This window comes from Lithobates pipiens, unplaced genomic scaffold (assembly GCF_037356315.1).
Source record: "Lithobates pipiens isolate NorthernLeopardFrog02 unplaced genomic scaffold, aLitPip1_a1.2 Scaffold_10, whole genome shotgun sequence".
Lineage (NCBI taxonomy): Eukaryota > Metazoa > Chordata > Amphibia > Anura > Ranidae > Lithobates > Lithobates pipiens.
This window is the reverse complement of record NW_027507686.1, coordinates 107,085,685-107,100,915: the sequence shown is the minus strand read 5'-3', so window position 1 is coordinate 107,100,915 and position 15,231 is coordinate 107,085,685. Positions and strand designations below refer to the sequence as shown.

Sequence of the window (15,231 nt, the reverse complement as noted above, 5' to 3'; positions counted from 1 at the left end):
GCAAAGATCAACTAGTCTAATATAAGCTTTCTCAATTTCTTTGCATATCCTTTAAATTTAGACTAACGTAACTATTTTCGGCCATTCTCAAGCTAAGCTTTCAATCTCTTACCGTTGAAACAGCGATTCTTTCTCCCTGCAACATTAAGCCATTTAAATGTCCTATTGGTCGCCTATATTATACAACTCTCTGAAAAGCATATATGTAGAGAAAACTAGTCTTACATCTTAATAAAACAGTTTTATTGCTCAACCAGTATCAGCCGTCATGACACAAGCAAATAAACGTTTCCACTGTTTGACTCTATTTTCTGTATTACTTATTTTTCTCCACCTTAACGGTCACAGTTAAAACAGAGTGACAAAACATTTCTTTTTACCGCAGCAAAATGTGAGAAAAGCAGTGTGAGCCGTCGTTCTGCCATATGCTCCAGAAAATTAATGTACCACTTTTAAATCCATATCAATTTTAACATTTACTGATAGCAATTACATATTACATTACGATTATACCAGTGGAAAAGGACCGCGTAATGGAACTGTCAAATTAATCATAATCTCCGAGTTATTTTATCTGATAAATTTACGATTTACTCAACGATTTGCTCAACGATTTAAACTTAGATTTTTGTCAAGCTTAATCAATTTAATCTTAAATAATTTATACTATATTCTACTGTACTCTTAAATTATGTTCTGTTTTTCTGTATTTTAGCCGTGTTCATATTTCGTGTTATGTTGCAACCATCTAATCTCATTGCTATTCCGACATTCTGCCTCAATGAGGATATTACTTTGCAACTATCGCTTGATCCCTTTTGTGTATTCACTTTATCTCGACCTATATATACTGTCTCAATATTTTCCTAATTTGTTTTGCTATACTTATTATTATTATATTATAAAGATTACTATCTCGAAATCATTGTAAACCTAACCATAGTTATAATGTCTACAGCTAATTTTACGTTAAAACAAAATTCACACAAAACCATATTTTTAAAACCTTTTACACACTGCACATTAAGAGTAATACAACCATCTCTCGCTACCTCTAATGTAGTAGGATTCTCTTTCTGATTCTATTTTGTGTATTACTTCTCCACATAAACGTTCACACTGATAACCATTTGTAACACATAACACTGGCAACACATTTTTTAACAGCAGCAAAATGTGAGAAAATCAGTGGGACGGTTTACTTGATGTAGTAGTGGTTGCAGTAGCAAAGGATAGCAATAAAGTTTGATTACATTTAATAACACATAATGCAACTATTTTACATTCCCATCAAGCATACATCCTTATGTCTATCACTATTAATGTTCAGGGTTACTGTTACATTATGCCGATAACCAGTAGAAACGGAAAACAGTCAGTGTAAGCCGTCTTCGTGCGTAACAAAATGAATGGAACGATTTACACGTTGGAATTTTCAAGCTACAACAATTTACTCTTAAATAATGTAATCCCCTTAGCTGCTTAGCTCACACTTTGCTGTATGTAGCCGCGTTAACTGTATTAATGGTTACATGTTAGGATCCAATCTGGATTGACATTTCGTGTCTATCTCACATCTCTATAAAGACACGTAAGGATCCTAAAAAACGATAGAAACCTAGTCACGTCGTTACAGATATTTCATGATTACAGCAATCATCTCATCTAATTGCTATTCCAACATTCTGCCTTGGTATCACTTTGCAACGCTCTTTTGAACAATGTAAAGGTAAGCTAGATATTTTGTGTATTTCCACTTAAACTCGACCTGTATATACTGTCTCAATATTATCCATTCTAATTTTGCTAAATTAGATTATAGAGTTTGCTATGTCTAAATCCAGGTTACCTACTCACCTTTATTACGTATTCTGCTAATTTTAGGATAATACAAATCCATCTTATTGCTTCTTTACACGCAGCACATATTAATAGTAATACAATGCTACCTATGTGAACAGTTTAATTGCTCTTCTCACATTTAGCTGGTATCTCTCTGAATTTGAAGAAAAGAAAAAAGGGAGGGAGAGAGAGACGTAAAGAATGAAAGAAAGGAAGGAATAGGGAGAAAGACAAAAAGAAAGAGAAAGAAAGAAAGAAAAAAAAGAAAGAAAAAAAAAAAAAGAAAGAACATTGGAGGGAGAGAGAAGGAATAAAGAATAAAGAAGAAATAAAGAAAGAAGAAAAGGAAGGTAGAAAAAGGGAGGGAGAGAAAGAAAGAAAAAAGAAAGAAAGGAAGAAAGAAAGAAAGAAAGAAAGAAAGAAAGAAAGAAAGAAAGAAAGAAAATTGTAGGGAGAGAGAAGGAAAGAAATAAAAAAGAAGGAAAGAAAGTAAGAAAAAGGGAGGGAGAGAAGGAAAGAAAGAAAGAAAAGAAAGAAAGAAATAAAGAAAGAAGGGAAGAAAGAGGGAAAAAAGAAAAAGGGTGGGAGAGAGAAAGAAAGAAAGAAAAAGGGAAAGAAAGAACAAGAGAAGAATGAAAAAAGATAGAAGGAAAGAAAGAGGGAAAGGAAAGGAGATAGAAGGAAAGAACGAAGAGAAGAAAGGAAGAATGAACGATAGACAGAAAAGAAGGAAATGGGAGGGAGAGAAGGAAAGAAAGAAAAAGAAAGCAAAAAAAGGGAGAGAGAGGGAAGGAAAGAAAGAAATGAGGAAAAAATAAAAAAAGGAGGGAGAGAGAAGGAAAGAAAGTAAAAGGGAGGGAATGAGGGAAAGAAAGATAGAAAGAAAGAAAGAAAACATGAGACAGAAAGAAAAAAGAAAGTAGAGAGAAGAAAAGCGGCAAATAATGAAAGAAAGAGAGAAAGAGAGAGAGAAAAGGGGTGGGGGAGCAGGAAAGAGAGAAAGTAAAAAAGAAAGGAAACAAAAAAGAAAATGAAAGAGAGAAAATGAAAGAAAGATAGAAATAAAAAAAGAAAGAAAAACCTCTGTATACCCTAGCATGCCTTTTGTATACACCACTAGCCTCACTGCATCCCCTAGATTCTTTGTATACCCCAAGCCTGTCTTCTGTATACACTTGCCTGACATCTATTTACATCTATAGGCTTTCTGTATACCCTAGCTGGCCTTTTATATACACTAGCATGTCTTCTGTATACCATTGCTTCTCTGTATACACTAGCCTCTCTGTATTCCCCAGACTGTCTTTTGAATATACTACCCTATCTGTATACACTAGCCTACCTTCTGTACACACTAACCTCTCTGTATACACTAGCCAGTCTTCTGTATACACTAGCCCCTTTGTATTCACTAGCCTCTGTGTATATCCAGCCTCTCTGTATACACTAGCCTCTCTGTATACTCCAGCCTGTCCTCTGTATACCCTAGCATGTCTTTTTATATACACTAGCTTGTCTTCTGTATACCCTAGCTTCTCTGTATAGCCCAGGCTCACTTTATACCCAGTCTATCATCTGTATACACTATCCTATCTGTATAGTCTATCCTGTCTTCTGTACACACTAGCCTCTCCCTATTCACAATAGCCTCTCTCTATTCCCTTGTTTGTCTTTTCTGTACACTAGCCTCACGGTATAACCTAGCTTCTGTGTATACACAGATTATAGAGATTCTAGTGTGTACAGAAGACAAAGATAATCTCATCATCTCTGTATACCCAGGACGTTCTTCTGTATACACTAGTCCGTCTGTATACACTACAATATCTACACTAGCCTCTCTGAGTAACCCAGCCTATCTCTCTGTACACCCTAGCCTATCTGTATACCCCACCATCTCTGTATACCCAGGACATTCTTCTGTATACTCTAGCCTATCTGTGTACACTAGTCGGTCTTTTGTATACACTAGCCTCACTGTATTCCCAACCCTCTCTGTATACACAAGCTCTCTGTATACCCCAGCCTCTCTGTATACACTAGCCTGTCTTTATACACTAGCTTTTCTGTGTACCCCAGCCTCTCTTTACACGATAGCCTCTCTGCATACCCCAGCCTGTCTTCTATATATTAGTATATATTAGCCTCTCCATATACACTAGCCTCACTATATACCCTAGCCTCTCTGTATACCCAAGGCTCTCTGTTTACACTAGCCTGTCTTCTTTTTACAATAGTCTCTCTGTATATCCTGGCCTTTCTGTATACCCCAGCCTGTTTTCTGTAAACCTTAGCCTCTCTGTATACCCCAATCTCTCTGTATACACTAGCCTTTCTTTATACACTAGCCTCTCTGTATACTCTAGCTTGCCTAGTTATAGCCACTAGTTAGCTTGACTAGAGTATACAGAGAGGCTGGGGAAGTGGTCGGGTACCATGGAATTCAGGAGCTCCCCAACCAGACCCAAACTATCAACCAACATCGTATAATAAGAGGTAAGCCAGCACTTTCCACTAAAAAACTATATATGCTACATTATAACAGTCAACATTCCCCGTTTCTTGTAGGGAGCATCCCTGGGGGACCCCAAATAGGACCCCCGGAAACGGCCCAATGGGAAGGACGACCAAAACACAAAGATCAACCCCCCCTCCAGTGGCAGCAAAGCCCATCAGTCCAGAAGAATACAATAGCAAGGTGCAAGCTGAGCTGTAAGGAAGGAAAAGGTTAATACAGCAGTAGTAAAATCTACAAATCAGTCCTCCCACCCTGACATGCCACATGAGTGTGCTAAAACCACACTAGTCTTCAGTATCAGTTCTGCCCTCGGCACTGCCATACCCCACGGGGGGCCCGAGCACCGAGTCCAAGCATACCCGTTGCCCCCCGTCACCCCCCCATCACCCCCTCCATTCCCCCTTGCCACGCCAGGAGCAGCTCTTGAATGTAGTATGCAAAGAACCATATAAAAAGTCAACATTAACAAGGCAAACCTAAGAGAGCCAAACCATAGAGACTGCTGGATTGGATGCTGCATATTACTATTAACGGAATCCATGGGAAAGGCCAAGTTCCTTGCAGCAGTTCCGGGCACACAACCCTGCTGGCACTGCTGCTAGTTAACCAGTCTCCGGTCATTAGTCTCTCCTGGGGCCCCCAAGAAAGGGTGTGGGCAGCAGAGTTTACACCTAGGATCCCCATGAGGCAGAGCTCTCAGCTACAGGTGAGGCTAGTGTATACAAAAGGCAAGCTAGGGTATACAGAGAGGCTAGTTTATACAGACAGGCTAGTGTATACAGAGAGACTGGGGTATACAGAGAGGCTTGGGTATACAGAAAACAGGCTGGGGTGCACAGAGAGGCAGGGGTATACAGAGATGTTAGGTTATGCAGTAGACAGGCTAGTGTATATAAAAGACAAGCTAGGGTATACAGAAGACAGGCTGGGGTATACAGAGAGGATAGTGTATACAGAGAGCCTGGGTTATACAGAGATGCTAGGGCATACAGAAAATGGCTGGGTTAAAAAGAGAGCCTGGGGTATACCGAGAGACTAGTGTAAAAAGAAGACAGGCTAGTGCATATATATGACAGGCACGTGTATACAGAAGACTGACTAGTGTATTTAGAGAGGCTAGTGTGTACAGAAGACAGGCTAGAGTATACAGAAGACCGTCCTGGGTATACAGAGATGATGGGGTATACAGAGAGGTTAGGGTATAAAGAGAGATAAGCTGGGTTACACAGAGAGGCTATTGTAGATTTTGTAGTGTATACAGACATAGTAGTATATACAGAGAGGCTGGGGTATACAGAGAGCCCATGATATAAATAAATCAGGCTGGTGTATACAGAGAGGCTAGTGTATACAGAGAGGCTAGGGTATGCAGTGAGGCTAGTATATACAAAAGGCAAGCTAGGGTACACAGAGAGGCTAGTTTATACAGACAGGCTAGTGTATACAGAGAGACTGGGGTATACAAAGAGGCTTGGGTATACAGAAAACAGGCTGGGGTGCACAGAGAGGCAGGGGTATACAGAGATGCTAGGTTATACAGTAGACAGGCTAGTGTATATAAAAGATTGCAGGGTATTGACATGGTATTGCAGAGTACTGGCAGGGTATGCATTGCAGAATATTGGCAGGGTATTGCAGAGTATTGGCAGGGTATTGCTAAGTATTGGCAGGGTATGTATTGCAGAGTATTGGCAGGGTATTGCAGAGTATTGGCAGGGTATTGCAGAGTACTGGCAGGGTATGTATTGCAGAGTATTTGCAGGGTATGTATTGCAGACTGCAACTTAATAACACATTAACCTGGTATTCTCTTCCCTTCTCAGGAGAGAAGTAAACTGGCAGCAGTGCAGCGGCTTTGGCCCCAGGAGGCCAGGACTGTGGCAGGGTATTGCAGAGTACTGGCAGGGTATAAATTGCAGAGTATTGGCAGGGTATTGCAGAGTATTGGCAGTGTATGTATTGCAGAGTACTGGCAGGGTATGTATGGCAGAGTATTGGCAGGGTATTGCAGAGTATTGGCAGGGTATTGCAGAGTACTAGCAGGGTATGTATTGCAGAATATTTGCAGGGTATGTTTTGCAGACTGCAACTTAATAAGACATTAACCTGGTATTCTCTTCCCTTCTCAGGAGAGAAGTAAACTGGCAGCAGTGCAGCGGCTTTGGCCCCAGGAGGCCAGGACTCTGGCAGGGTATTGCAGAGTACTGGCAGGGTATGAATTGCAGAGTATTGGCAGGGTATTGCAGAGTATTGGCAGGGTATGTATTGCAGAGTACTGGCAGGGTATGTATGGCAGAGTATTGGCAGGGTATTGCAGAGTATTGGCAGGGTATTGCAGAGTACTGGCAGGGTATGTATTGCAGAATATTGGCAGGGTATTGCAGAGTACTGGCGGTGTATGTATTGCAGAGTATTGGCAGGGTATTGCAGAGTATTGGCAGGGTATTGCAGAGTACTGGCAGGGTATGTATTGCAGAGTATTAGCAGGGTATTGCAGAGTACTGGCAGGGTATGCATTGCAGAGTATTGGCAGGGTATTGCAGAGTACTGGCAGGGTATGTATTGCAGAGTATTGGCAGGGTATTTCAGAGTATTGGCAGAGTATTGCATAGTACTGGCAAGGAATGTATGGAAGAGTATTGGTAGGGTATTGCAGAGTATTGGCAGGGTATTGCAGAGTACTGGCAGGGTATGTATTGCAGAGTATTGGCAGAGTATTGCAGAGTACTGGCAGTGTATGTATTGCAGAGTATTGGCAGGGTATTGCAGAGTATTAGCGGGGTATTGCAGAGTACTGTCAGGGTATGTATTGCAGAGTATTGGCAGGGTATTGCAGAATAATGGCAGGGTATGTATTGCAGAGTATTGGCAGGGTATTTCAGAGTATTGGCAGAGTATTGCATAGTACTAGCAAGGAATGTATGGCAGAGTATTGGTAGGGTATTGCAGAGTACTGGCAGGGTATGTATGGCAGAGTATTGGCAGGGTATTACAGAGTATTGGCAGGGTATTGCAGAGTACTGACAGGGTATGTATTGCAGAGTATTGGCAGGGTATTGCATAGTACTGGCAAGGTATGCATTGCAGGGTATTGACTGGCAGGGAATGTATGCAGAGCCAAATTGGAGACAGGTGGAGAGGCTGTTCCTCTTCTCGAGTAAGACCTCGGTATGTGCCCAACAGCAGGAATCAGGGTACAAGATATTGTCTAGATGGTATTACACCCCAACCATGATTCTCAGTGCACGGACCACTGTTGGAGATGTGGAGAGGAGCCTGGCACTATCCTACACATCTTTTGGTCCTGTCGGCTTATTACAATGTTCTGGACAGAGGTACATGACATAATGCAAAGGTTCATGGATTGGGTGCTGCCCCGGTCAACTGAGTTTTTTCTCCTACATCACCATACCATACCGAGCAGGGCCTATCAGAAATCTATCTTACCCCTCCTGGTCACGGCAGCAAAAAGTTGCATCCTCTTGTACTGGAAGCGGAAGGAGCCCCGGGGGGTGGATGTCTGGCTGAAAAAGGTGGTGGAGATTCATAGAATGTGGAGGACCTGGTGGCAACAGATAGAGGTACTAGAGAGAAGTTCCTCCAAAAGTTGTTATATTGGCTAAATTGTTACTACTCGGAAGCTTATGTTCGGCTGATGGTATGCTTGGCCACTTAGGTTGGCGAACTGCTGCCCGTGGAGAATCTGGGGGAGAGACTTACTATCCTTCTCATATACCCTTCCTGGAGGGTTTCTCCTCAAGGTCCCCCAACCCCCCCCTGTCCTTTTTTCTTCCCCCCCCTCCTTCTTCTCCCCTCCTTTCCCCCACTCTCCCGCATAAAGTTCAGCTTTTTTCTTTGTCATCCTAACCCTAGGTGAAAAACTAGTGGACTATAGAGTCACCGCTGACAGGATACAGCATGCCCTTGGGCAAACTTGGGTACCACCCAATCTGGCAGATCATAAAAAACAGGTAGTTACGATTTACCCACTGCCAAAGGTGTTATTTTATTAATTCTGTATAAATGGGCGACGCCCATTTGAGATGTTACATATAAGAGAGATAATATCTGGCAGATCATGAAACAAGGTAGTTACGATTTTGCCACTGTCAATGGTGTTATTTTGTTAATTCTGTATAAATGGGTGACACCTCCGGTATTAAGGATTGTGCGCTGATTCCTGTAAATGCATATGCTTATTTCTGTTGCTGTGATTTATCTCAAATAAAACAATTTCAAAAATGATGTTAGATATAAGAGATATTATTCTCTACATATAGCGAGTTTTAGACTGCTTTTTGTTGAATAAAAGATTATTTAGAATCATTATTCTCATTATTCTAAAAATGGCAGAGTGTACTCACAATACAGAGTATTGTGTATTTCAGTGAGACGATATTGCTTTTGAAAGAGTTGTATTATTAGTTTCGTTTTTTTTATTAGTATGGGTTGTATTATTATACATAGCATTGTATTTTTATACATTATACATTGCAGACCAATAAGACAGGTTATATTTCGCTTAATATTGCAGTGAGTAAGCATTGCAGCTAATATGTGCAGATTATAAGGTAGCAACAAGATGCTTATATCTTAAAATTAGCAGTATACCTTACAAAGGTTTACCGGGATTTAGACATATAGCAATAAACTTAGCACAATAAAAAAGGATAATATTATACCTTTAAATTGTTCAAGGGAGAGTTGCAAAGTATTCCCAAGGCAGCAATGAGAATAGATGATTGCTGTATAACACGAAATAACAGCTTAAGGATGAGAAATCATAATAACTGGCTGAGTATGGCATGGCAAAGAGACAAATTGCATTAGAGATGTGAGATAGATGAAATGTCAAACCCCATTGGTTACTGACAGGTAACCATTAATACAGTTAACACAGTTAAAGTTAAGTGTAAATCGTTAATTGTTCTTAATGTAAATTAACCTTGAGATTGTGATATCTGCTAAATGTGACAGTTCGCGGTCCGTTTCCACTGATAATCAGCTTACTGTAAAATCAGTAATTGAAACCAGTAAATGCTAAGATTTTAACCGGTTTACATTAGGATTTAGAATTGATATGGATGTTAAATCGTTCCATTAATTTTCTGAAACGTATGTTAAGCACGAAGACGGTTTACACTGACTGTTGTCCTTTTCCTCTGGATATCAGCATATTGTCAGGATATCAGTAACCCTGAACTTTAATAGTGAGAGACGGTTGACATTGGGATGACAGCTTGATATGAACGTAAAATAATTGCATTAACTACATGCAACTACAAATCAATCATGTAAACCGTCTCACTGCTTTTTATTAATAGAAAACATAGCATCGTATTTTTATACATTATACATAGCAGACCACTATTGCAGAGAGTGAGCATTGCGGTTAACAGTATAGAGATCGGAAGCGTTAGCTGCTGTAGCTTAAAAATAGAAGATGAGTGATCGTTTTACTACACTTTCCGTTTCCTAATTCAAAATGATACCAGCTAAATGTCAGAATAGCAATGAAACTGTTCACGTCGGTTAGCTAAAGATGATTGCATTACTCTTATATTTTAGGATAATACAAAACCACCTTATTGCTTCTTTGCACGCTGCACATATTATTATCCTAAAATGAACAGTAGACCTTATTAAGGTGAGTAGGTTTACCGGGATTTAGACATGGCAATCTCTATAATTTAATAATAAATTTAGCAAAATAAGAAAGGATAATATTGAGACAGTATATACAGGTCGAGCTTAAGTTAAAAAACACAAAATATCTAGCTTACCTTTACAGTGTTCAAGAGAGCGTTGCAAAGTAATACAAAGGTAGAATGTCGGAAAAGCAATTAGATGAGATGATTGCTGTAAATATCAGCATCGACGTGACTAGTTATCTATCATTTTTCAGGATCCTTAACTGTCTTTAATCATGTAGCGAGTATAAACCAAATATAGCATAAGGATGAGAAAGCATAATAACTGGCAGAGTATTACATGGCAAAGAGACAAACTGCATTAGAGATGTGAGAGAGATTAAATGTATTTATACGGTGTATTAATACAGTTAACCCGGCTACATATAGCAAAGTGTGAGCTAAGCAGCTGAAGGATATACATTTTATAAGAGTAAATTGACTTAGCTTGAAAATTCCAAAGTGTAAATCGTTCCATTAATTTTCTGAAACACTGGCTGTTGTCAGTAGCAATAGCCAGTGTAGGTGTGGGTTATCGGTAACCCTAAACGTAGCAGTGTGGGTTATCAGTAACCCTGAACGTTAATAAGTGAGAGATTATACATAACGATGTATGCTTGATGTGAATGAAACATAGTTGCATTATGTTTTAATTTTTTCAATGTAATCAGCACTTTATTGCTTTATTTTGCTGTTACAACTACAACTCAATCATGTTAACCATCCCACGGCTTTTCTCACATTTCGATGCAGTTAAAAGAAATGTGTTTTTAGTATGATAATCAGTGTAACAGTTAGGGTGGAGAAAAAGAAGTAATACTCAAAATATAGTCAAACACTGTAAGAGTTTATTTTCCTATGCCATGATGGTCGATATTGATTGGGTAGTAAAACTCTTTTTAAAGATTTAAGATAGTTTTATTCTCTACAAATACCGGAGTTTTATTGTTAGCATATTATGTATACAGATAAACTAATGTATACAGAAGACATGCTAGGGAATACGGAAGACGGTCTAGTGTATTCAGAACATAGGCTAGTGTATATCGAATACCGGGTAGTGTATTCTGGGGTATACCGAGAGGATAGTGTATAACAGAGAGGGTCGTGTATATTGAAGACAATCTAGGGTATAAATAGTCATGTATACAGAAAACAGAAGACAATCTGGGATATACAGAGAGGATGGTACCATCCACGTCAAGCATACACCTTAACATTTACTGATATTACATTATGCTGTCCATTAGAAACCGATTACGTAACGGAATAATCACTGATATCAGCTGATATCAGCAATCTCCGGGTTAACTTATCTGATAAATTTAGAATAATGCAATGATTTACACTTTGATATGTTGAAGCTAATTAAATTTTCTCTTAAATAATGTGTACCTTTTAACTGCTTAGCTTTCACACTGCGGTAACCAGTTACCAATGGGGTTTGAGAATTTATCTAGCTCACATCTCTTATGGAGTTTGATCCTTGCCATGTTATTCTTTTGCATCCTTATGCTAAATTTAGATTTATTATATTATAGAGATAACTATCTCTAAATGTGTGTCACTTATTTTCTCCACTTTAACTGTCACACTGATTATCTCACTGACAACACATTCGTTTTAACCGCCTTAAAATGTGAGAAACGCAGTGGGACGGATTACCTGATTGATTTGAGGTTGCAACAGCTAAATAAAGTCCAGATTACATTAATACAATTTTAACATTTTAACATTTACTGATTTCAATTACTGTTTTTACATAAAGATGATAATCAGTGGAAACCACCGAAGTAAACATTTTTATTGCTATTCCGACATTAGTCATAAGAAAACCAACTCTTCCACTTTTTACTCTATGTTGTGAATTACTTCTTTTTCTCCACCTTAACTGTCACACTTATCAACTCACTGACAACACATTTATTTTAATCGCCTCAAAATGTGAGAAAAGCAGTAGGACGGTTTACATGATTGCATTGATAAAACCGTCTTAAAATCTTAATATTTACTGATTTCAATTACTGATTTTACATTAAGCTTATAATCGGTGGAAACCACCGAATTAAACAGTTGTATTGCTATTCCGACTTTAAGCAAGTATCTCTCTGCAAAAGGATTCTGTTTCTGACTCTAGTTTGTGTATTACTACTTTTTCTCCACCTTAACTACCACATTTACAACATTTAACATTTAACCGCAGCAAAATGTGAAATAAGCAACAGTCAGTCCGTATTTTTCTGAAAATCAATGTAACTTTTTTACATCCATATCAATTTTGCGATAATGCAACATTCGCACAAAACCATATTTTTTTGCTACGTGATAAGCTGTACATATTAAGAGTAATGCAACTCTCGCTACCGATGTAAACAGATTTATTGCTTTTCTTGACATTAGGCTGGTATCTCTCTGCAATAGGGAATGGATTGTTTAATGCAAAGATCAACTCATCTAATATCAGCTTTCTCTGTGGTACCGGCATATATTTTCAATTTAGACGAATGCAACTATTTCTCAGCTATTTTGAAGCTAATACAACTAAGCTTTCAATCTCTTACCGTTGAACTGCGACACTTCCTCCCTGTGATATTAAAACATTTAATTGTCATGTTGTCTCCAATTTTATACAACTCTCAAAACTAAGGCATAGCGTCTAACTCCCAAACGTACACTTTCTTAAATCTTTAGCAAACATGGCATAAGATAATAAACTCTTCCACTGTTTGGCTCTATTTTGTCTATTACTTATTTTTCTCCACTTTAACTGTCACACTGATTATCACATTGACAACACATTTATTTTAACCGCATCAAAAAGTGAGAAAAGCCGTGGGATGGTTTACATGATTGAGTTGTACTTGCAACTCCAGGTGGTCTCCCATCCAGGTACTAACTAGGCCTTACCGTGCTTACTATCCGAGATCAGACGAGATGGGGCGCATTCAGGGTGATGTGGCCATAGGCGATCTTGCTAGAGTGGCTCTCAACACTCTTGACAAATGCCAAGATGGTCACTTCGGCAAACAAGCAGAAAAATAAGACAGGTCATTGATGCCAACAACATATTAAAAAAAGCCTGCCGCACCTGGTATTCCCAGGCGGTCACCCATCCCGGTACTAACAAGGCCCGACTCGGCTTAGCATCCGAGATCAGTCGACATCAGGCTAATTCAGGGTGATGTTGGTGTAGGTGATCTTGCTATCCACTCTCAACCCTCTTGAAAAACGCCAAGATGGTCACCTTGGTAAACAAGCAGAAAAATAAAACAGGTCATCGACGCCATCAACATGTTAAAAAAGGCTGCGTCACCAGGTATTCCCAAGCGGTTTCCCATCCAGGTACTAACCAGGCACGACCCTGTTCAGCATCCGAGATCAGGCGCATTCAGGGTGATGTGGCCGTAGGCGATCTTGGTGGCCACTCTCAACCCTCTTGACAAATGCCAAAATGGTCAACTCGGCAAAAAACAGAAAAACAAAACAGGTCGTCGACGCCAACAACATGTTAAAAAAAGCCTGGTACTACCAAGTGGCCTTCCCTACTCGACCCTACTTAGCATCCCAGATCATACGAGATCGGGCGCATTCAGGGTGATGTGGCTGTAGGCAATCTTGCTGGCCACTCTTAACCCTCTTGACAAACGTGAAGATGGTCACCTCAGCAAACAAGCAGAAAAATAAAACAGGTCATCGACGCCAACAACAAATAAAAAAAAATACTATGGCACCAGGTTTTTCCACGTTGTTTCCCATCCAAGTACTTACCAGGGCCAACCCTGCTCAGCATCTGAGATCAGACGAGATCGGGCGCATTCAGGGTGATGTGGCCATAGGCGATCTTGCTGGCCAATCTCAACCCTCATGACAAACGCCAATATGGTCACCTCGGCAAACAAGCAGAATGAGACCAATCTCGTCTGATCTCGGAGGCTAAGCAGGGTCAGGCCTGGTTAGTACATGGATGGGAGACCACCTGGGAATACCAGGTGCCGTAGGCTTCTTTTTATTATGTTGTTGGCATCGACGACCTGTTTTATTTTTCTGCTTGTTTGCCGACATGACCATCTTGGCGTTTGTCAAGAGGGTTGAGAGTGGCCAGCAAGTTCGCTTACGGCCACATCACCCTGAATGCGCCCAATCTCGTCTGATCTCGGATTCTAAGCAGGGTCGGGCCTATTTAATACCTGGAAGGGAGAGCCTCTGGGAATATCAGGTGCCGTAGGCAGTTTTATAATATGCTGTTGGCGTCGACGACCTTTTTTATGTTTCTGCTGGTTTGCCGAGGTGACCGTCTTGGCATTTGTCAAGTGGGTTGAGCGTGGCCCACAAGATCTCCTACGTCCTGAATCACCCTGAATGCACCCCATCTCGTCTGATCTCGGATGCTGAGCAGGGTCGGGCCTGGTTAGTACCTGGATGGGAAACATTCTGGGAATACCTGGTGCCACAGGTTTTTTTTTAATAAGCTCTATATACTCTCGGACCCTCTGATCAAGGAGGTTAAGCCCTTTTGTAAAAGTTCTGCTTTTATTGGCCAGCAGACGTAGAGGAAAGTACAGGGGGTCTTTGAAGGCGGCCGCGGTGACCCAGATCGACCGATTCCTCAGGGACAGAGCCAGAAGTGTCCCTGATGCCTGCACTGAGGCAGCGGGGCTGGCTTCTTCTTCTTCCCCGTCAAGAAACATGGTGTTCCCACAGTGCCTGAGCCAGCAGCCCCTGGCGGGGACGGGGATCTCGACTCTTCTCGGTTCCCCCTCCAGGAGTCAGATCGGTATTGATACCTCCTCACAGACACCGGGAGAGGACTCAGCCTCCCCACGAAGGTGGACATGAGGAGCAGAGGGTGAAAGAACAGCACCGCCAGGACCTTCAGGAGATACGCATGGAGGTGACATGGATAGATGAGCGACTGACCAGGCAGGAGGAAGCCAGAGATGCCCTGGAGATGAGAGTGGCCCAGCTAGAACAAGCCCATCGGAAGAACCAGGACCAGCTGGCGGAAGTGCAGCCGCACGCGAGGACTTGGAGAACCGGAGCCGCTGCCAAAACCTGCGGCTCCGTGGGATCCCGGAGGCGACTGGCCCAGAGAATTTGCAAGAAACAGTTCAGGCGATCATTCTCAAAGGAGAATCCCTAGCGCCCATAGAATTCGACAGGGTCCACAGGGCGATCGGCCCC

General features: G+C 40.8%; 2 pseudogenes; one reads left to right on the top strand and one right to left on the bottom strand.

The window, feature by feature from the left end:
- Positions 1 to 13,769: 13,769 nt before the first annotated feature.
- Positions 13,770 to 13,888, bottom strand: LOC143953317 (5S ribosomal RNA; annotated as a pseudogene).
- A 271-nt stretch (positions 13,889 to 14,159) lies between these two features.
- LOC143951648 (5S ribosomal RNA) lies at positions 14,160 to 14,278 on the top strand (annotated as a pseudogene).
- Positions 14,279 to 15,231: the final 953 nt, after the last annotated feature.